The 23,935-nt window shown below is 47.0% G+C and overlaps 1 protein-coding gene across 1 annotated transcript in view; it reads right to left on the bottom strand.

The window, feature by feature from the left end:
- The window catches only part of TMEM132A (transmembrane protein 132A), a 279,841-nt gene that overhangs the window by 178,399 nt on the left and 77,507 nt on the right, over positions 1-23,935 (bottom strand). The window lies entirely within an intron of this gene.

Raw genomic sequence — 23,935 nt, 5'->3', positions numbered from 1 at the left:
GTACTCCATTGTACCACCTTTAATTCAGCGGACGGGCGAAGGACCTTCGACATAAGACACCACATATCTTGCGGCACCTCTAATGTGATTTATTATGCTACGTGTAGCTGCTCTTTAATCTATGTTGGTCTGACGTCGAGGGAACTTCGTGTTCGCGTCCACGAACATGTGAGAGACATTGGGGCAGCCAGAACGGCATCGGACCCGGCTCTTCTTAAGACTATCCCACGCCACTTTAGGGATAAACACAATTGTGATCCCCATTCCCTTTTGGTTCGTGGGATAGATGTTGTGAATTTGGGGATACGGGGCGGCAATGTTAAAAAGAGCCTTGCACAACGCGAGGCTCAATGGATACTGCGATTAAACACAATTATGCCTTTTGTTCTAAATGAAACCCTGAGTTTCTCCTCCTACTTGTAACTTGAATTGGTTTCCTAGTGGTATATTCCCGTATATTCATTTCGGTGGTTAGGTTTTATTGTTTTTATATTTTGTGTTGCTGTGTTTTTGCATTTTTAATTAATTTTCCTTTTTTCTTTTTTCACCCCTCACTCTTATTTTAGTTCTCTGCTGAACTGTGAAACCACAACATGGCCCACCGTTTCAAACTTTCAGTTATATCATATGTCTTTATATTTTGTTGTCTTATCCCTGCTGATGTCTTTATATATTTCTTGTGGTGTGTATCTCTTTAAACAGTTAACCCCTCTTGCACAATTTGATCTTCCTGATCGTGAATTGGAGGAGTGTGTGGCACGCATGCGCCCCACGGTGACCTTCCCTGCCGCGCTCCCGCCTGTCTCCATGCTACCCCGCGGTCTCATATGCGCGGTCAGGTGGCTTGACGGCTGGGGTACGCGCCTGGGATTTTGGTCCGGGCGGCGCACATGCGCCACTTAACACACACCCTAGCGATCACGTGGGGCCGGTGACGCACTTCCGGATCTGCGGTAGTGTTTCCGGCCGCCTTCCGGCACACATCACACCGGTTATATATATATATGGGCCCTATACACTAACAATGCCATACTTCCTGCCCTTGATAAAGCGGACAGTCGTACCGCGAAACCCGCGTCGGGCGTTTTGCTACTCCGTCGTCTTCTCATCCCTGGTAAGCCATTTGTTTAACTTCCCTACATACATTAGGAGATGTACATATTTATGCAGCTCAGCGCTTAACATCTACATCTACTCAGTTTGGGATTCTCCCCCTCCCCCCTATTTGCATTGTGCTCTTCTGCCAAAGTATGAGCCACTGTGCTCTGATGTATTGATTACCATTGTTTATGGACTAGCTACCTATGCATTTGTATGATACCTAAGGCTATTTGGGCTTAGTGCAATAATGTTTTTTTGGGAACGTTATGTATTTCTGATTTGATGTTTTTATGCATGTATTGCTTAGAGACTGTATGTATATACCATTTGCTCCTATCAATAGTCCTGACATAGGGCTATACACACTTGTATGTATTTGGCTTTGCCTCCACCTCCTATACTGTCTTTTCTTACTTGTTTTTAGAATGGTAATTTAATAAAATCATTTTCTATTTACATACCAGTTTATCTGTCTTATTCTCCCAGTGTCTCTCTTGTTCTTTTGACAGTTACTGGTTTCAAACATGGGGGGATGCGCTGCCCAAGGTTGGCAGTGATCCACCCCGTTTATGAGTGATGTTTGTTCTGGCTATGTATTGTTATGTAATATTTTTCTCTGTGTTATTCACAGTTTTGGCCAGTAGTGATATGGACTTTAGAGCACGTGATGGCACGTGGCTCTCTTTACTGTTTACTGGATGATGCTCTTAAAGACAGCCAAGAGGTTGGGACCAGGGTGGAAAGGGATGTACAGGATGCCATCTATAAGTTTAAGGACCTCCTCAGGAGGCGTACTAGGATTTGGTGGAACCATGCATTTTTGGAGAAATACATACAGAAGGGACTAATTCCTAGGGGCCTTCGGGCCAAGTTTTTCCTTCTTTCCCCATTTCCAATGATAATTTCAAAAACAAGTGGGAGGAGTTGGCGGATACCTGCTCAATGGGTTTCATCACTTTGCTTAAGGAGATGAATGCCTCCTCTCTGAGGGAAATTGAATCAGAGATTGATGAGCTGCAGATTACACTTCGGAATGGGCTTCCTGGCGAAGTGTTAAAAAAATTTAATGATGATATGGACGTAGAATTACAAAAATGGGCCACCGAGATCCAAACCTCTAAGTCAAAAAAATTCCAAAGAGATGTATGTGATAAACAAAATCAACAGGTCTATAGGTGGAGAAACCAATTTCAGAGGTCTCACCCCAGATATCGGAATATGTCCTACTCCAGGTCGAGGTCTACATCAGCACAATCTAACACATCGCAGGAAAATCCCTTTCCGTCTACTAGCTCTAAGGGGGCCCATCAAACCATCCCTGCAATTTTAAACAAGATACAAACGAGGCAAAGCACTAAAACAAGAGCCCCACACACCAATGAGCCAGGGACGGCGTTCCAGAGGGGGCTCCAGGTAATCAATTTGTCCTCTCACACATTAACTTTGGCGCAATTAGAGGTCCTGGGGAAGGGGCTAACGTTTTCACCTAGATGTGGTTTTAATTTCTTTACAGCGTTAAAGGACCTCCAGCTCTTCTCTCGTAAGCTGATCCTCAAGAAGTTGCATCATAAAGGATCCGGTGTTTTGGATGCCACAGTTGCTGCAGAGAACGAGGCACTGCAGTGTTTGGAGGAGTTGTTGGTGGAACAAGATAAACCTCTGCCAGGTGGGTTCCCTCAATCAATTTTGCCTAGATCCACGAGATTTCCCCCCCTGTCTCTTAGCCCTGCCGTGGATATCTTTACCAAGTTAGTCACTGAGGACTTGAGAAATTTGTCATCCAGCCGGCAATCGGATAATCTGACACACTGACACCGTATGGCTATCTCACAGTTGCAGGCACTCAGTGATGTGGTGTTTAAGGCGGCAGACAAGGGGGGAAACATCGCGGTCAAGCCATGTGATAAATATGAGCGCGAGGCTTTTCGCCAATTGAGGGACCCACAAACTTACATCAAATTGTCCTCCTGCCCTCTGACTCTTTTCTCTGCTGAACTTAGAGCCATCCTGACACGGGCCTTTGAGGATGGCATTATCACGAGGAAGGTGCTGGATGGTTTATTGGTTGACTTCCCCAGGACCCCCACCTTTTATCTTCTTCCCAAAGTACATAAGGACGCCGTCAACCCACCAGGACGCCTCGATAGTGTCAGGGATTGGTGGCCTTTGTGAGCCCATTTGCAAATTTATCGATTACTATCTTAAACCCCTAGTTGAAACTCTACCATCTTTTGTGAAGGACAAGACTGGGGTCTTGACTCGGGTGGACGGCGTCCTCGTGGAAGAGGGAACGCTCCTGGTTACAGCTGACGTGGAGAGTCTGTATACTAGCATTAGTCACACCGATGAATTAAGCGCGGTCCGCTTCTTCTTGGGGGCCTCCAACCTGGGCGGCCCTCTGTGTGAGTTTATTTTGGAGCGGCTGGATTTTGCCCTTACCCACAATTTTTTTGTTTTTAAAGATCGGTTCTTTTTACAGAAGCGTGGCACAGCCATGGGGGTGGCCTGTGCGTCCTCTTACGCCAACTTCTTCCTGGGACAGTGGGAGAGGGAGATCTTTGGTGACGGAGGGCCATTGGCTGCCCACCGTGTGCTGTGCTGGATACGCTATATTGATGATATTTTATTTTTGTGGCAGGGAACAAGCCAGCAGCTCGGGACTTTTATGGATGAGCTCAGAGTGAACCGGTACAACATCAAATTGACCTATACTTTTGATGCCAACAAGGTGGACTTCATGGACATCTCACTGCGTGTTGATTCTTCTGGATACATACAGACGGATGTTTATAGGAAGTCCACCGTGGTAAATTCACTGATTCACGCTGGGTCTGCCTGTAGTCCAGCCACCATCAGGGATGTCCCGGTTGCACAGTTTCTAAGAATAAGGCGGATATGCTCACCGGACCCAGACTTTTAAGGTCAGGCTCAGGACCTGGGGCAGAGGTTCGAGCAACGTGGTTATAGCCGTAGATGTATTAAACATGGCTATGAGAGAGCTAGGAGAACTCTACGGAATGATCTTCTCCACCCCTTCAAATGGAGAGGTGATGGGAATGATAAAATTAGATTAATCTCCGTCTATAACCATGAAAGGTCGAACATGCGCCAGATACTTGATAAACATTGGGACATATTGATGACGGAGCCCTCCCTGAGGACCTACCTGGGGGATCGTCCTCTGATGACCCCTAGGAGATCAAGGACTCTTGGCGATCTCCTAGTGAGGAGCCATTACATCCCCGAAAAACATTGCCCATTTGGCTCAAGGGGACCTGTGTTGGGCTGTTACAAATGAGGGCATTGTCTGGCTTGCCCCAATGTACTCCATTGTACCACCTTTACTTCAGCGGACGGGAAAAGGACCTTCGACATAAGACACCACATATCTTGCGGCACCTCTAATGTGATTTATTATGCTACGTGTAGCTGCTCTTTAATCTATGTGGGTCTGACGTCGAGGGAACTTCGTGTTCGCCTCCGCGAACATGTGAGAGACATTGGGGCAGCCAGAACGGCATCGGACCCGGCTCTTCTTAAGACTATCCCACGCCACTTTAGGGATAAACACAATTGTGATCCCCGTTCCCTTTTGGTTCGTGGGATAGATGTTGTAAATGGGGATACGGGGCGGCAATGTTAAAAAGAGCCTTGCACAACGTGAGGCTCAATGGATACTGCGATTAAACACAATTATGCCCTTTGGTCTAAATGAAACCATTAGTTTCTCCTCCTACTTGTAACTTGAATTGGTTTCCTATTGGTATATTCCCGTATATTCATTTCGGTGGTTAGGTTTTATTGTTTTTATATTTTGTGTTGCTGTGTTTTTGCATTTTTAATTAATTTTCCTTTTTTCACCCCTCACTCTTATTTTAGTTCTCTGCTGAACTGTGAAACCACAACATGGCCCACCGTTTCAAACTTTCAGTTATATCATATGTCTTTATATTTTGTTGTCTTATCCCTGCTGATGTCTTTATATATTTCTTGTGGTGTGTATCTCTTTAAACAGTTAACCCCTCTTGCACAATTTGATCTTCCTGTTCGTGAATTGGAGGAGTGTGTGGCGCGCATGCGCCCCACGGCGACCTTCCCTGCCGCGCTCCCGCCTGTCTCCATGCTACCCCGCGGTCTCATATGCGCGGTCAGGTGGCTTGACGGCTGGGGTGCGCGTCTGGGATTTTGGTCCGGGTGGCGTGAATGCGCCACTTAACACACACCCTCGCGATCACGTGGGGCCGGTGACGCACTTCCGGATCTACGGTAGTGTTTCCGGCCGCCTTCCAGCACACATCACACCGGTTTTATATATATATATATATATGGGCCCTATACACTAACAATGCCATACTTCCTGCCCTTGATAAAGCGGACAGTCGTACCGCGAAACGCGCGTCGGGCGTTTTGCTACTCCATCGTCGTCTTCTCATCCCTGGTAAGCCATTTGTTTAACTTCCCTACATACATTAGGAGATGTACATATTTATGCAGCTCAGCGCTTAGCATCTACATCTACTCAGTTTGGGATTCTCCCCCTCCCCCTCTATTTGCATTGTGCTCTTCTGCCAAAGTATGAGCCACTGTGCTCTGATGTATTGATTACCATTGTTTATGGACTAGCTACCTATGCATTTGTATGATACCTCAGGCTATTTGGGCTTAGTGCAATAATGGGTTTTTGGGAACGCTATGTATTTCTGATTTGATGTTTTTATGCATGTATTGCTTAGAGACTGTATGTATATACCATTTGCTGCTATCAATAGTCCTGACATAGGGCTATACACACTTGTATGTATTTGGCTTTGCCTCCACCTCCTATACTGTCTTTTCTTACTTGTTTTTAGAATGGTAATTTAATAAAATAATTTTCTATTTACATACCAGTTTATCTGTCTTATTCTCCCAGTGTCTCTCTTGTTCTTTTGACAGTTACTGGTTTCAAACATGGGGGGATGCGCTGCCCAAGGTTGGCAGTGATCCACCCCGTTTATGAGTGATGTTTGTTCTGGCTATGTATTGTTATCTAATCATATTAATCAGTGCAGCAGCCTCAACATGACACTGCCTGTACTTTACTTAGCAAAATCCTGCTGACAGGTTCGCTTTAAATCTTATACACTAATAAGACCATCATTGCCTATCAGCCCTAATGTTTCTATCACTAATTAAACTCTGAACTATATTCTATGCTCTCCCTATACACTATACACAGACTCAGATATTAATATAGCTACGAAAATACAATAAAACCATGCACTTGGCATAAACACTGTCCAGAGAGGGATAGTCATATGACATGATCTCCAAGATCCTATTCCAATATATAGTAAGTGTAATAATATTAGCAGCAAGTAAGTCTGATTAGAAATGTATTATATTTCTTCTGATAAGCTAAAGTGGGTACGCAAAGTATTCAGACCCCTTTACATTTTTCACGCTTTGTTTCATTGCAGCCATTTGGTAAATTCTAAAAAGTTCATTTTTTTCTCATTAAAGTACACTCTGCACCCCATCTTGACTGAAAAAAAAACTGAAATGTGGAAATTTTTGTAAATTTATTAAAAAAGAAAAAAAATGAAAAATCACATGGTCGTAAGTATTCAGACCCTTTGCTCTGTATTGAATAGAAGCACCCTTTTAGAGCTAATACAGCCATGAGTGTTCTTGGGAATGATGCAACAAGTTTTCACACCTGGATTTGGGGATCCTCTGCCATTCTTCCTTGCAAATCCTCTCTAGTTCCGTCAGGTTGGATGGTGAACGTTGGTGGACAGTCATTTTCAGGTCTCTCCAGAGATGCTCAATTGGGTTTAGGTCAGGGCTCTGGCTGGGCCAGTCAAGAATGGTCACAGAATTGTTCTGAAACCACTCCTTTGTTATTTTAGCTGCGTGCTTAGGGTCATTGTCTTATTGGAAGGTGAACCTTTGGCCAAGTCCGAGGTCCAGAGCACTCTGGAAGAGGTTTTCATCCAGGATATCTCTGTACTTGGCCGCATTCATGTTTCCTTCAATTGCAACCAGTCGTCCTGTCCCTGCAGCTAAAAAACACCCCCATAGCATGATGCTGCCACCACCATGTTTCACTGTTGGGATTGCATTGAGCAGGTGATGAGCAGTGCCTGGTTTTCTCCACACATACCGCTTAGAATTATCACCAAAAAGTTCTGTCTTCGTCTTATCAGACCAGAGAATCTGGGAGTCCTTCATGTGTTTTTGAGCAAACTCTATGCGGGCTTTCTTATGTCTTGTATTGAGGAGAGGCTTCCGTCGGGCCACTCTGCTATAAAGGCCCGACTGGTGAAGGGCTGCAGTGATAGTTGACTTTGTGGAACTTTCTCCCATCTCCCTATTGCATCTCTGAAGCTCAGCCCCAGTGAACTTGGGGTTCTTCTTTACCCCTCTTATCAAGGCTTTTCTCCCACTATTGCTCAGTTTGGCTGGACGGCCAGGTCTAGGAAGACTTCTGATGGTCCCAGACATCTTCCATTTAAGGATTAAGGAGGCCACTGTGCTGTTAGGAACCTTCAGTACTGCAGAAATTCTTTTATAACCTTGGCCAGTTCTGTGCCTTGACACAATTCTGTCTCTGAGCTCCTTGGGCAGTTCCTTTGAGCTCATGATTCTCATTTGGTCTGACATGCACTGTGAGCTGTGAGGTCTCTATAAGGTTAAGGTCAGACGAGTTTACCGGCCAATCAAGCAAAGTGATACTGTTGTTTTTAAACCAGGTTTTGGTACTTTTGGTAGTGTGGACAGGTGCCAAGTCCTGCTGAAGAATGAAATTTCTATCTCCAAAAAGCTTGTCGGCAGAGGGCAGCATGAAGTACTCTAAAATTTCCTGCTAGACAGCTGCGCTGACTTTGGTCTTGATAAAACACGGTGGACCTACACTAGCAGATGACATGGCTCCCCAAATCATCACTGATTGTGGAAACTTCACACTAAACCTCAAGCAGCTTGGCTTGTGTGCCTCTCGACTCTTCCTCCAGACTCAGGGACCTTGATTTCCAGATGAAATGCAAAATTTACTCATCTGAAAACAACACCTTAGACCACTGAGCATCAGTCCAGGTCTTTTTCTCCTTGGCTCAGGTAAGATGCTTCTGGTGTTGTCTATTGGTCATGAGTGGCTTGACACAAGGAATGCACTTGAAGCTTGTAGCCCATGTCCTAGATACGTCTGTGTGTGGTGGCTGTTGAAGCAATGACTCCAGCAGCAGTCCACTCCTTGTGAATCTCCCTCAGATTTTTGAATGGCCTTTTCTTAATCCTTTCAAGGCTGCGTTTATCCCGGTTGCTGTGCACATTTTTCTACCACACTTTTTCCTTCCACTCAACTTTCCATTAATACGTTTGGATACAGCACTCTGAACAGCCAGCTTCTTTAGCAATGACCTTTTGTGGCTTACCCTCTTTGTGGAGTGTGTCAATGACTGTCTTCTGGACATCTGTCAAGTCAGCAGTTTTCCCCATGATTGTGGAGTCTACTGAAACAGACTAAGGGACCTTCTTAAACGCATAGGAAGCCTTTGCAGGTGGTTTTTGTTAATTATTCTAATTCACTGAGATAATGACTTTTGTGTTTTCATTGGCTGTAAGCCATAATCATCAACATTAACAGAAAAAAACACTTGAAATAGATCACTCTGTATGTAATGACTCTATATAATATATGAGTTTCACCTTTTGTATTGAAGAACTAAAATAAATTTACTTTTTGATGATATTCTAATTTAGTGAGAACATTTGTATTTAGTGGGGGCTGAATACAACTCTCAACATTGTCCCTTGCTTGCGCTGATCTTAGCGCGAGCAGGGGACAATGATGAGACTTACCTCCAGCACCCAGCGCATGGGAACAGTGCGAATTGTACCACGGTTTCCCAGGGGCCGGTACGTGTGATTCTGATGCGGCACACGGTTGCCACACGGACATCTCCGTTACTGGTTTTTCCAGTACTGGAAATATAAGGACGTGTGAAAGAGGCCTTAAACTGTGTCCTCAGCTGAAGACAGGACAATCTGTACATCAGGGTCTGCTCTCCTGGCTGTGCAGGCACATATGCTGTTGGGAGAAGGGTAGATACGTTAGCAATAAATCAAATTAAAATGTATCCTTTTATTGATCAATATTAAAATACTCGTAGCTTCAAGTATATAAAAGTGCAAGCGCTCAAAAGACAAAAAAACACTCAGATACACAGACCGAAAAAGGATGACCAGCTCACTTAATTAAGTTCCACCACTCCAACCTATACCCTATAGTCTTATGTCTCACCGGGAAAATAACCGCCAAAAAAGTAGACAGGGTATAATGAATCAAATAACATTAAGCAATTCCTCTTAGGCCCACTTCTATTCAGTAGAAAAATACTCTGTTATATGAATTTATTAATATGCTAAAAAGCAGAGGATAGCACAAACCTGATACCTGTATATTTAATTAATTATTATACCACCAGCCAGGATGAGAAGATTGATATGCAGTATGAGATACTTTATATGTTGGTATGCAAAGGAGCAGTGAAATAAGCAAAATGCATGGTATCATTCATATATGCTGCAGCTACGTTATTTATAACTACTATCCAGTCCGGATATATATCCTCTTCATAGAATAGATGTCATGCGTAAATATTCCCAGGACACGGGAGTATTAGAAACACCAATATCCTTTTGAGTAAAACCAACTCCCTAGTTTTCATAAACATTTCACCAAATAGGGTTTTAGATAAAAAGAAAAGTTGCATCAATCTCACCCAGGCCTACAGAAACCCATGGACCAAACTTCATTAGGGTGAACCTCCCGATGCGTTTCGTCAGCTTTGACTCATCAGGGGAAATCCGGTTCAATAAGTAAGTTGAGGGCCGCGTCCCTGACCGTATGGGATGCCCTCTATGAATGCTGATGCGGCAGTTACGCTTGCTATGTTGAGCGCTGCTCTCTCACCGGCCGCAGCGTGTTACGCAGCTTCCGGTTAACCCACCCATCCAGTTGTGCTCAAACGTTTACATACCCCGGCAGAATTTTTCCTTTCTTGGCCTTGTTTCAGAGAATATGAAGGATAACTAAAAAACTTTTTCTCCACTCATGGTTATAGGTTGGGTGAAGCCATTTATTGTCAAACTACTGTGTTTTCTCTTTTTAAATCTTAAATGACAACCAAAAACATCCAAATGACCCTGATCAAAAATTCACATTCCTCAGTTCTTAATACCGTGTATTGTCCCCTCTAACATCAATGACAGCTTGAAGTCTTTTGTGTTAGTTGTGGATGAGGTTCTTTATTTTCTCAGATGGTAAAGCTGCCCATTCTTCTTGGTAAAAACCCTCCAGTTCCTGTAAATTCCTGGGCTGTCTAGCATGAACTGCGCGCTTGTGACCTCCCCAGAGTGGCTCAATGATATTGAGGTCAGGAAGACTGAGATGGCCACTCCAGAACCTTCACTTTGTTCTGCTGTAGCCAATGACAGGTTGACCTGGCCTTGTGTTTTGGATCGTTGTCATCTTGGAACATCCATGTACGTCCCATGCGCAGCTTCCGTGCTGCAGTCATCTTTTATTCAACTTTTACCAAGTTTCCTGTGCCTTTGTAGCACACACATCCCCAAAACATCAGCGATCCACCTCCATGCTTTACAGTAGGAATGGTGTTCCTTTCATCATAGACCTTGTTGACCTCTCTCCAAATGTAATGTTTATGGTAGTGGCCAAAAAGTTCAATTTTGGTGTCATTACTCCAAATTACCTTGTTCCAGAAGTTTTAAGGCTGGTCTCTGTGTGGTTTTGCATATTGTAGGTGACATACTTTGTGGCATTTGCGCAGTAATGGCTTTCTTCTGGCGACTCGACCATGCAGCCAATTTTTCTTCAAGTGCCTCTTTATTGTGCATCTTGAAACAGCCACACCACTAGTTTTCAGAGAATCCTGAATTTCAGCTGATGTCATTTGTGGGTTTTTCTTTGCATCCCGAACAATTTTCCTGGCAGTTGTGGCCGAAAATTTTGTTGGTCTACCTGACCGTGGTTTGGTTTTTACAGCGCCCCTGATTTTCAACTTGTTAATCACAGTTTGAACGCTGCTGACTGGCATTATCAATTCCTTGGATATTTTTTTGTATCCCTTTCCTGTGTCATACAGTTCAACTACCTTTTCCTGTATTCCAGTGTATACATATAGTTAAGAATCTGCATATCCATATAGGACATTTATATATTTCTAGGTTCTAGCCCACGAGTTGGTGCATTATTCTGTTGAGTGTACTGGCTACAGGCGGTCTTTATGCTTGATCATACTGCTATCTGTATTCGTTTTTTTTGATAATAGACTTTATTATTATTTTATGTCTTTTTGTTTGTCTGACTTTTAAATGTTTTTAAACTATTCTGAGAGGTTCTGTGTATACCAATAAAGTATTTACTTTATATGGTGATCCTTTTGCATGTTTCTTCTTCTTCATTATTCAGTTATTTGATATGCTACAGGCTGATCCCTTGTATTTGATAGTGCCCTCCTTTTTGTCTTGCTATATTTGTAGAATATATCATTACTCCAGTATAGACAAAGTTCTGGCTTTCTGACTATGCCCATATGCAGCACAATGCCCCAAAATGTCATAATTTTTCCTGCATTTACAGGGGTCCATCTGGTGTATGAGGATGTGGGATTTTGGATGAAAAATTTATGGGCATAACAATTTGTTTAGGCCACCATAAGATTCATTATTTCTTCGCTGAAACATAATTTGAAAAAGTCAATTTTAGCGAGGCCCGAAACATCAAATTGGATTCCTGAGCTGCCCATGAAATGAGGAGGAGAAATAGATAAATGTGGGATCTTCCTCATTGCCCGTGTCAGTGTCTGTGGCAAGGAAAGCATATGCTTCTTCTGTTGAATAGCATCTTGACGAATGGGCCATTTTTATTTTATTCTTCAAAACACTAGGGTTGTGTTTAAGTGGTGCTTTACCCATGTATCGTGTGGGACTTGTGTAAAGGGTACTATTTATTTATTTATTTTACGCACTTATATAACATCATTAATTCCACAGTGCTTTACCGACATTATGGGCACTGCCCCCATTGGGGCTCACAATCTAAATTCCCTATCAGTATGTCTCTGGAGTGTGGGAGGAAACTGGAGAACCCGAAGGAAACCCACGCAAACAAGGGGAGAACATACAAACTCTTTGCAGATGTTGTCCTTGGTGGGATTTGAACCCAGGACCCAGTGCTGCAATGCTAACCACTGAGCCACCGTGCTGCCCCTATTTATACTATTTATTAAAAAAGTAGCGGAAAATATAAAGGTAGAGAGAAAAAAGTACTGTAAAAAAACGGTAAAATTCCAGAAAAAACATTTAGAACAAAAAATGGAAAAAAACAAACAAACAGGCCATCCCTGCATATGTTGCGTCTGTCTACTGATGCAAAACATGCAGCCGCAGGAAGGCAAACATATTAACAGAGCACGCCGAAAATACTCGGGATAAGACAGCAGGCTCGTATAACACGTTATCCGAGCACTTTGGCTCAACACTAGTCAGGAACTATTGTTCAGCCAATCAGCACCAAAAGGGTTAAATCAGCCAAGGTGACATCATGATCACCCCATCCATTATGACTTCTGTGATTGATGCGGTCTCAGACAGCACCAATTTAAGCATGTCACAAGTTTACTTTTTTTTTTTTAACATCTTTGCTGCGTCGCTGTGATTGGCTGATCAATTCTGACCAGCCAATCACAGCGATAGCTAACGTGGGGGTGGGGTGGGGGGAGGGAGTCGGTACAGGTCCCCGGGGAGACGTGCAGGGGTGGCCTGCTGTCAGAAACAGCAGCCATCTTAACTGTCACCGCGCGATGCAGCGTGGGGACCAGAAATAGAGTCGCCGTATATTTACTTAGCTTTGCAGGAACACACTTCCCGCAGCGCTGTATATATGGCACATGTCGTGAATGGGTTATAAACTACATATATATATATATATTTCCAATTCCCTTTTTTTCTCTAAAAATTACAAAAGTATTCTTGGAGTGATACCTTTATTGGCTAACCAGAAAAAAAAAAAATTACATATACAGTACAGACCAAAAGTTTGGACACACCTTCTCATTTAAAGATTTTTCTGTATTTTCATGACTATGAAAATTGTACATTCACACTGAAGGCATCAAAACTATGAATTAACACATGTGGAATTATATACTTAACAAAAAAGTGTGAATCAACTGAAAATATGTCTTATATTCTAGGTTCTTCACAGTAGCCACCTTTTGCTTTGATGACTGCTTTGCACACTCTTGGCATTCTCTTGATGAGCTTCAAGAGGTAGTCACCGGAAATGGTTTTCACTTCACAGGTGTGCCCTGTCAGGTTTAATAAGTGGGATTTCTTGCCTTATAAATGGGGTTGGGACCATCAGTTGTGTTGTGCAGAAGTCTGGTGGATACACAGCTGATAGTCCTACTGACTATGATATTTGGTTTATATTGTACTCTTTCTATTATATTTGATGATGTATGTTTATGTAACTTGGAGAACAACATGTCTCAGGATGATATTTGGTATATTTTTGCATTTTTAGGTTAAGTGGGTGGCACTTGTGGTGATTGGTGCACTTGTACAGACCTCACTATATAAGTGAACACATTGTGGGTTGTAAACATACTTGATAAAGACCGGCGAACGGTCGAAACATTGTAATCTGGCGGAATCAGCAAAGTGGTCAAAACACAGAAACTTCATGAGAACAGGACAAATGTCGTAAATGTTTTTTAGGAGTAACCACTATATGGACATCAGAAGTGCGGACAAAAGAGGCTCGATCAAGACTTTGTATCCTGTTTGACACAGACTACTCTACTATCAGAAACTCCCTGATAATCTCATGAAATAATGAGAACCCAACTTCTACAGAATGGTATGAATGATGGTGTCATTAAAAAAAATTATCCATGGCTTTATTCTACCATCTATCCAAGATACATAAGAATATCACTAACCTGCCGGATAAGATAATAATTTCAGGGATCTCCTTCCTCACCTTAAATCTATTGCATTTAATTGATTTTCACATATATAAATGTGTCACCGCCAGGACATCCTGTAGAAAAATTACTTGTTTGGGTCACTCTTGATGTATCCTTTTTATATTCCTACAATCCACAAGATAAGGGGATTAACTCCATCAAAGAATTATCGTATGATGATCCATTCATACCCAATCAACAGAGTGATATTTTAATTAGTGCCATCCACTTTACGTTCACTCAATGTATTTTCTTTTGACGGCCCATTCTACAGACAAACCCAAAAGAATGCTATGGGGACAAATTTTGTCCCTAGTTATGCTAATCTCTATATGAGTTTCTTTGAAAATGAAAACATTTACTACTATGACATCTGGTAGAGTCAAATCATCCTATATGATATATATTAATGATTTGATCTTCAATTAGGACAACACCAACAAGAATATTGAGTCTTTCGTCCCATAAATGAACAACAATGACTAGGTTCTTGTTTTCTCACATACTTTTTCAACTTGAGAAATCAAATGCCTTGACAAAACTTTCTTCAAAAAAGTGGATAGCAATAGTTCTTGATTCATAGAAGTGCACATTACAAATGCTGGAAGGTCAATATCTTATTCAGCAAGTACAAAATGTATCAGACACAAATGCACCAAGCATGATGATAATGTCACTAAGGTTGGTTTTGAGCAAAAGATTTCTTGCAAGCAAAAAATGAGAGCAAGTTGTCTAACACAAAAACAAAGCTTGATTCCTAACTTTAAAGATGAAACACATGTACATGATTTTAATATGAATTTTAGTACCACATTTGGTGTCAGCCACAATAGATAAACAGCATTATTCCAAAAAGAATCAATATTATAGGTGTAAAAAGATTAAAAATATTTTCACATTCTGTAGACTCAGACCATTGAAGGAACATACCACCAAAAACATGTTACCATATTTTTTGGACTATAAGATGCACTTTTTTCCTCAAATTTTGGAGGAATGTGGGGGATGCGCCTTATAGTCCGAATGTACTATTATATACTATACTAGATGGTGACCCGATTCTAACGCATCGGGTATTCTAGAATATGTATGCGTCCGACCGGGCGCGACTAATCAGCAAAGCAGTGTTTAAATGGGTTGTACACTACTTTAAATTAACCCCCCAATGTATTCCCCCGGGGCCCCTAATGAATTTTGGAGGACCGGGGAGCGAGGCCGCCGGTCGGGGTACTTCTGCTGCGAGCAGCCGGGAGATGACCGGCTAGCACAGGGTGAGCGTGTGAGGGAGATGACCGGCTAGCACAGGGTGAGCGTGTGAGGGTGAGCGTGTGTGGGTGAGCGTGGGAGGGTGAGAATGTGAGGGTGTGAGGGTGAGCGTGGGAGCGGGTGAGCGAGTGTGAGGGTGAGCGTGAGAAAGTGAGCATGGGAGCGTGAGAAAGTGAGCGTGGGAGCGTGAGAAAGTGAGCGTGGGAGCGTGAGAAAGTGAGCGTGGGAGCGTGAGAAAATGAGCGTGAGAATGTGAGCGTGTGAGGGTGAGCGTGTGAGGGTGAGCATGTGAAGGTGAGCGTGTGAGGGTGAGCATGTGAGGGTGAGCGTCCGAGCGTGAGCATCAGAGCGTGAGCGAGAGAGTGAGCGTCAGCGTCCGAGCGTGAGTGTCCGAGCGTCAGAGGGTGAGCGTGAGCGTTCCAGCCTGAGCGTCAGAGCGTGAGCGTCCGAGCGTGAGCGAGAGAGAGTCAGTGCGTGAGCGTCAGAGCCTGAGCGCTAGAGCCTGAGCGTCAGAGCCTGAGCGTGAGAGTCCGAGCGTGAGCGTCCAAGCGTGAGCGTCAGAGTGTGAGCATCAGAGCGTGAGCGACCCATCGTGAACGTCCGAGCGTGAGTGTCAGAACGTGAGCATCTGAGCGTGAGCGTCCGAGCGTGAGCGTCCGAGCGTGAGCGTCCGAGCGTGAGCGTCAGAACGTGAGCGTCAGAGCGTGAGCGTCAGAACGTGAGCATAAGCGTCCGAGCGTAAGCGTCCGAGCGTGAGCGTCAGAGTGTGAGCGTGAGCGTCCGAGCGTGAGCGTCCGAGCGTCAGAGCGTCAGAGCGTCAGAGCGTCTGAGCGTCTGAGCGTCTGAGCGTCTGAGGGTGAGCGTCTGAGGGTGAGCGTCTGAGGGTGAGCGTCTGAGGGTGAGCGTCTGAGGGTGAGCGTCTGAGGGTGAGCGTCTGAGGGTGAGCGTCTGAGGGTGAGCGTCTGAGGGTGAGCGTCTGAGGGTGAGCGTCTGAGGGTGTGAGGGTGTGGGTGTGAGGGTGAGCGGGTGAGGGTGAGCGTGTGAGGGTGAGCGTGTGAGGGTGAGCGTGTGAGTGTGTGCTGCTAACGGCCGCCATCTTGTTCTGAAATCCTGCGTCGCTGATTGGCTGCGGCCTGACCAATCAGCGACGTGGGATTTCCTGGACAGACAGACAGACAGACAGACAGGATAAGACAATTATATATATTAGATACTGTGGATGGTGGGTGTATGGGGGGAGCGGCAGCGGCGGATGATAGGGACACAGGAGGCAGCAGCCGACACTGTCCCCACTGCAAAAAAAAAAAAAATGAATATTCACTGCTCCCCACACCCATGGACAGTGTCAGCAGCTGCCACAGCTCCTGCAGCTGCTCAGCGGCCACACGTGCCCACTATTAAAGAGCATTTATATTCACCCCTCTCCACGCCCAAGTAGGCACACGCAATAGCCCAGCAGCAGGAGCTGTGACACTGCACGCGGTATTAAGGTGAGTGAAATCACTCATCCCCATGCACACAGTCCCGGCGTGGAGAGCAGTGCCTATTCCGGCAGCTCACATCTCACCGTGTGAGGGCGTATGGCAGTGACGTCATGCGCGGCTCACACAGCGAGATGAGTGCTGGCAGCAGAAGAGGAAGGTGAGTTGTATCGTTTATTTTTTTGTGTGTAGTGTGATGGCCATGAGGGGGGCCATGCTTACCAGGAAAAGAGATGAGGGGGGCCATGCTTACCAGGAAAAGAGATGAGGGGGGCCATGCTTACCAGGAAAAGAGATGAGGGGGGCCAAGCATAACAAGAAGAGGGATGAGGGGTGCCATGCATACCAGGAAGAGGGGTGCCATGCTTACCAAGATGAGGAGTGCCATGTTCTAGTTAATATGTTGTATACCTTATGGGATTTGTATTACAATATGTAGGTCGCACTACTTAACACCTACGTACGAGAGTAAATAAGCACCATTCTAATGTAACCAATCGCTAAATTAAACAGTGTCTTGAGACATGCTCTACACGTATATAAATGTATCTTTTCAAAGCTCATTATCACGCCAATAGAACACATCCACAAATCCACCACAAATCACTGAGGTCCAGAGGAAATGCGAGATGTTTTGGATTTTTAAACTTGGAATTCTTTTCCCACATGGGCTGAATGAGGGACTAGAGAACAAAGAGAGAATGAGGTTTGATTTTTGACAGTCAGCTATACTGTAGTATTGGAGTATATGAAACAAAAGATCCACCCAAAAAAAAGACAAGGTAATGAAACATCGCATTTACCCAAAAATGGTGTCAATTAAAACATTAGCTAGCCATGCAAATACCAAGCCCTCAGATAATTTTTTTTACCACCTAAAAGAAAACTATAGTTTGGTATCATTATAATTGTAGTGATCTGAAGAATCATAAGAATCATGTGTCCAGATCATTTTTAACACACAATAAAAGCAAAACAAAAATAACTATTGCTGAAATTGTATTTTTTCATGGCACTTGGAAGTTATTTTTCCATTTTCCAGTATATTGTATATTAAAATGAGTGGAGTCATTCAAAACTACAGCTCATCCTGCAAACAAGCTGTAGCGTCGGCGTCCCTGCCTCCAGCTAGGCAGGGATGCTGTTCCCCTCACCTCTCCACTCCGTGCCCGGCGTCCTCCTCCCGCTCTGCTGGCAATGCGCGCTGCTTCCCGGCCACTGTGCTTAGGGCGCGCGCGCACGCGCTCCCCCTCTCTTAAAGGGGCCGCGCGCGCCGTCTTAAGGAGTCCCCGGCCAATGGCCAGAGGACCTCACCATATATAAGGCACCTCCTCCAAAATGGAGGTGCCCGAGCAATGTTGTTGCAAAGCCTTCACTCTGCTTCAGCCCTCAGGTCCCGTTACCAGTTACCTGCCAGTCACCTGCCAGATTCCTGCTTGACCACCTGCCTGTCCAGAGACTCTTGCCTGCTCACCTGGGAGCGCTCACCTGCTACCTGTCTGCTAGCCTACCTGGAGGCTCCGCTGTCACTTGCCATGACCACCTGCCTGTCCAGAGACTCTTGCCTGCTCACCTGGGAGCGCTCACCTGCTACCTGTCTGCTAGCCTACCTGGAGGCTCCGCTGTCACTTGCCGTGACCACCTGCCTGTCTAGAGACTCTTGCCTGCTCACCTGGGAGCGCTCACCTGCTACCTGTCTGCTAGCCTAGGTGGAGGCCCTGCTGTCACTTGCCGTGACCACCTGCCTGTCCAGAGACTCTTGCCTGCTCACCTGGGAGCGCTCACCTGCTACCTGTCTGCTAGCCTACCTGGAGGCTCTGCCGTCACTTGCCGTGACCACCTGCCTGTCCAAAGACTCTCGCCCGCTCACCTGGGAGCGCTCACCAGCCACCTGCCTGCTGCCCTTCTACTCAGAGACTGTCCCTGTCACTTGCCATGAGTACCCGTCCTTCTACCCAGAGACTGTCCCTGTCACTTGCCGTGACTACCTGCCCTTCTACCCAGAGACTGTCCCTGTCACTTGCCGTGACTACCTGCCCTTCTACCCAGAGACTGTCCCTGTCACTTACCGTGACTATCTGCCCGTCTTCCCCGGGAGCCACCCGCTTCCTTACAAGGACCGCCCCCTTGTATAGTTGCTCAGAGGTTCCGCCTCCCAGACCCGTTACAGTTTGCTCGGGCCATGGAACCCGGTGGCACCCAAGCTCCCTCGCTCTCGGACCTATGTCCCAACAGGAGTCCATCCTGAGTAATCTGCGGAATGTCAACTCTCGCCTGGACACTCTGACTGCTCCACCAGCAACCACCGCTAGTGTCATGACTCGCAGCCCGGCAGCGCCGCTGCCCACCAATACCATGGCATCCTGCCCCGGACCCCGGCTTTCTGCACCTCCTCGCTTCGGAGGCGACCCCGCTCAAGCTCGGGGCTTCATAAACCAATGCACCCTGCATTTTGAACTCCTGTCCCATCAGTTTATCTCCGACCGGGCCAAAGTAGCCTTCATTATGTCCCATCTCACGGGGGAGGCACTGGCTTGGCTAAATCCTCTATGGGAGAGAGGAGACCCCCTGGTGTCCAACCTGCCAGCCTTTCTCACGGCTTTCCGGAAAGTCTTCGACGAACCCGGACGGAAGACCTCATCCGCATCATCTCTGCTACGTCTCCATCAAGGAAATCTCACCGTGGGCCAATATGCCATACGGTTCCGTACCCTTGCTTCGGAGCTGGCCTGGGATAACGACGCCCTGGTGTCTGTCTTTTGGGGGGGTCTGTCCGGCCATATTATAGATGAACTCGTCGGTCGGGACATACCTACCACTCTCGACGACTTAATAACTCTTGCCACCCGGATTGACATCCGGTTCCAGGAACGCGCCAAAGAGGTCACCCGTGAGAGGAGGTTTCCACGTCTAGCCCCTACCTTTCAGAAACCTGTCCCTTCTCCTGCTACTCCCCAGGCACACTCACCCGAGCCTATGCAGGTCGACCACACCAAGATGGTCAAAACCCGTCAAGAGTTACGCCGTGCCGAGGGGAGCTGCTTCTACTGTGGCAGTAAGGAGAACCAGATCCGTTCCTGCCCAGAGAGGTCGGGAAACGCCTGTGTCTAGGATCGCTCAGAGAGGTCGTCCTAGACAAGAGTAAACCCTCTCCATCCCTGTTGCTGTCGGTCTCTATCATCTGCGGGGAGAACCGTTATTTTGAACTAGCCCAACTTGACTCTGGAGCTGCCGGCAATCTCATTTCTCAGTCTCTGGTAGAGAAATACCGCATTCCCACCAAACCTCTAGCCGTACCCTTATCTGTCGCTGCCGTGGATGGGGGCCTCTTACCACATCCCATCCAACTCATCTCCGAATCCATAACCCTGCAGGTGGGAATGCTGCACTCTGAGAGCATCTTCTTTCATGTTCTGCCTGGACTCTCTCACGCTCTATTGCTAGGCCTACCTTGGCTTCAGAAACATGCACCCGTGCTTGATTGGCAGACCGGAGAAGTCCTTCGCTGGGGACAGGACTGCCATAAGACTTGTTTAGTTCCCGTCCATCCTGTCCGTCCTTCTCCTACTCCAGCCAATCTACCTGGTCTTCCGGCTCCTTATTGGTCGTATGCGGACGTCTTTAATAAAAAGGAGGCAGAGACATTACCCCCTCATAGACCATACGACTGCCCAATCGACCTGATGCCCGGCGCTACTCCTCCCCGTGGGCGCATTTACCCTTTGTCCGCTGCTGAGACCCGATCCATGTCAGAATATATTGAGGAAAATCTGGCCCGGGGTTTCATCCGGAAATCTACTTCCCCGGCGGGAGCAGGCTTCTTCTTCGTCAAAAAGAAGGATGGCTCACTCCGTCCCTGTATAGACTATAGAGGCCTTAACCAGATCACGGTGAAGAATAAATACCCCCTTCCGCTCATTCCGGAATTATTTGACCGTCTGAGGGGGGCTAGAATCTTCACCAAGCTGGACCTCCGTGGGGCGTATAACCTGGTCCGTATCCGTCAGGGGGATGAATGGAAGACGGCATTCAACACCCGGGACAGCCACTATGAATACCCGGTAATGCCCTTCGGTCTCTGTAACGCTCCCGCCGTCTTTCAAGAGTTGGTCAATGACATCTTCCGGGACCTTCTCTACTCCTGCGTAGTGGTGTACCTGGACGACATCTTGGTCTTCTCTCCGGATCTCCCCACACACCGGAGGGATGTTCGTCAGGTTCTGCTCAGGCAGAACCACCTCTACGCTAAATATGAGAAGTGCCTCTTTGAGCAGACCTCGCTTCCGTTTTTGGGCTACATAATTTCTCAGACCGGCCTACGAATGGATCCTGAGAAACTGTCTGCCATCGAGAAGTGGCCTCGACCAGAGGAGTTGAAGGCTATTCAGCGGTTCCTGGGCTTCGCCAACTACTACCGCCTCTTCATACCGCACTTCTCTTCCCGGACTGCCCCAATCTCTGCGCTCACCCGTAAGGGCACTAATCCCAGAGAATGGCCGCCCGAAGCTGAGGAAGCCTTTCTTTCCTTAAAACAGGCTTTCTCTTCCGCCCCGGTGCTGCATCGCCCGGACGGCAACAAGCAATTCTTCCTGGAAGTTGACGCCTCCTCCTCTGGAGCCGGAGCGGTACTTACCCAAAAATCGTCTTCCGGGAGAATGGTAACTTGCGGCTTCTTCTCCAAACTCTTCTCCTCTTCCGAGCGCAACTATTCTATAGGAGACCGAGAATTATTGGCCATTAAGCTGGCATTGGAGGAGTGGCGTTACCTGCTCGAGGGGGCTCTTCACCTGGTAATAATTTACACGGACCACAAGAACTTGGCTTACCTCCAGAGTGCCCAGAGACTTAACCCGCACCAAGCCCGGTGGTCCTTGTTTTTTGCTCGCTTTGATTTTGTTCTTCATTTTCGCCCGACTGACAAAAACATCAAAGCTGACGCCTTGTCCCGATCCTTCCTGGTGTCTGATCTTGAGGAGGAACCTAAACACATAATCGATCCCGCCAGAGAAATGCAGGTGGCCCCCGTGAGTCTAAATCGTCTCCCTCCCGGTAAGACGTTCGTAACGGTACCTGATCGGGAGAAGATCCTACACTGGGGTCACTGGTCTAAGCTTGCTGGCCATGCCAGTCAGAAAAAGACCCTCCAGCTTATCACCCGGCACTACTGGTGGCCTACCCTGCACAAGGACATAATAGACTTTGTTTTTGCCTGTGTGTCCTGCGCCCGCAACAAGGTTCCGAGACACCTGACAGCCGGTTGCCTCCTTCCTCTTCCAGTACCTGCTGCCCCCTGGCAGCATATAGCTATGGACTTCATAACAGATCTCCCTGTCTCTGCCGGTTGTACGGTCATTTTGGTGGTCGCTGACCGCTTTTCCAAAATGGCTAATTTCATTCCCCTGCCAGGCCTCCCGTCTGCACCCGAGCTGGCTAAAGACTTTATCCGCCACATCTTCCGTCTCCATGGCCTGCCCCTCCACATCGTGTCGGATCGTGGGGTTCAGTTCACCTCACGCTTCTGGAGAGCCACATGTAAGCTGCTAGACGTCACCCTGGACTTCTCCTCCGCATACCACCCACAGTCCAATGGTCAGGTGGAGCGGATCAATCAGATCCTGACCAGTTACCTCCGGCACTTCGTTAATGCCCACCATTCAGACTGGGTGGATCTCCTGCCATGGGCCGAATTCTCTTACAATAATCACGAGAGCGAATCTTCCTCCAGATCCCCGTTTTTTGTAGTCTTCGGTCAGCATCCTCGGATCCCATTTCCCGTCTCCACCTCGGTGGACAATCCGGCTGCGGAATCTCTCGTTAGCAAATTTGGGAGAGTACCCGATCCGCACTCCTTCAGTCGTCCGAGCGGATAAAAAAACACGCTGACAAAAAACGCCTGGATCCTCCACAATTCCGTCCTGGAGATAAAGTCTGGCTCTCGTCCAAGTATGTCCGGCTCAAGATTCCTTCCTACAAGTTAGGGCCTCGGTTCATCGGCCCACTAGAAGTTATCAAACAAATCAACCCAGTGGCCTATAAATTGAAACTCCCGGCCAACTTGCGGATCCCTAACTCCTTCCATGTATCTCTCCTCAAACCCGTGGTACTTAACTCTTTTTCCAAGTCTACAGGTACGCCTCCTGCTCCGGTTTCCGCTGAAAACGAGTTTGAGGTAGAGAACATTCTGGCCACCAAAAGGGTAAGAGGAAAAAACTTTTTTCTGGTAGATTGAAAGGGGTTTGGTCCTGAGGAGAGAACGTGGGAGCCCCGGGAGAACATCCATGCCCCTCTCATCCTTGATAAATTTCTGTCTGGCCTAAAAAAGGGGGGGCCTAAAGGGGGGGGTAGTGTAGCGTCGGCGTCCCTGCCTCCTGCTAGGCAGGGACGCTGTTCCCCTCACCACTCCACTCCGTGCCCGGCGTCCTCCTCCCGCTCTGCTGGCAGTGCTGGCAGCGCGCGCTGCTTCCCGGCCACTGTGCTTAGGGCGCGCGCGCGCTCCCCCTCTCTTAAAGGGGCCGCGCGCGCCGTCCTAAGGAGTCCCCGGCCAATGGCCGGAGGACCTCACCATATATAAGGCACCTCCTCCAAAATGGAGGTGCCCGAGCAATGTTGTTGCAAAGCCTTCACTCTGCTTCAGCCCTCAGGTCCCGTTACCAGTTACCTGCCAGTCACCTGCCAGATTCCTGCTTGACCACCTGCCTGTCCAGAGACTCTTGCCTGCTCACCTGGGAGCGCTCACCTGCTACCTGTCTGCTAGCCTACCTGGAGGCTCCGCTGTCACTTGCCGTGACCACCTGCCTGTCCAGAGACTCTTGCCTGCTCACCTGGGAGCGCTCACCTGCTACCTGCCTGCTAGCCTACCTGGAGGCTCCGCTGTCACTTGCCGTGACCACCTGCCTGTCCAGAGACTCTTGCCTGCTCACCTGGGAGCGCTCACCTGCTACCTGTCAGCTAGCCTACCTGGAGGCCCTGCTGTCACTTGCCGTGACCACCTGCCTGTCCAGAGACTCTTGCCTGCTCACCTGGGAGCGCTCACCTGCTACCTGTCTGCTA

The sequence above is a fragment of the Phyllobates terribilis genome, unplaced genomic scaffold (assembly GCF_046119375.1).
Source record: "Phyllobates terribilis strain yellow unplaced genomic scaffold, ASM4611937v1 Scaffold_5__5_contigs__length_657084704, whole genome shotgun sequence".
Lineage (NCBI taxonomy): Eukaryota > Metazoa > Chordata > Amphibia > Anura > Dendrobatidae > Phyllobates > Phyllobates terribilis.
This window is presented reverse-complemented; position numbering and strand designations above follow the sequence as displayed.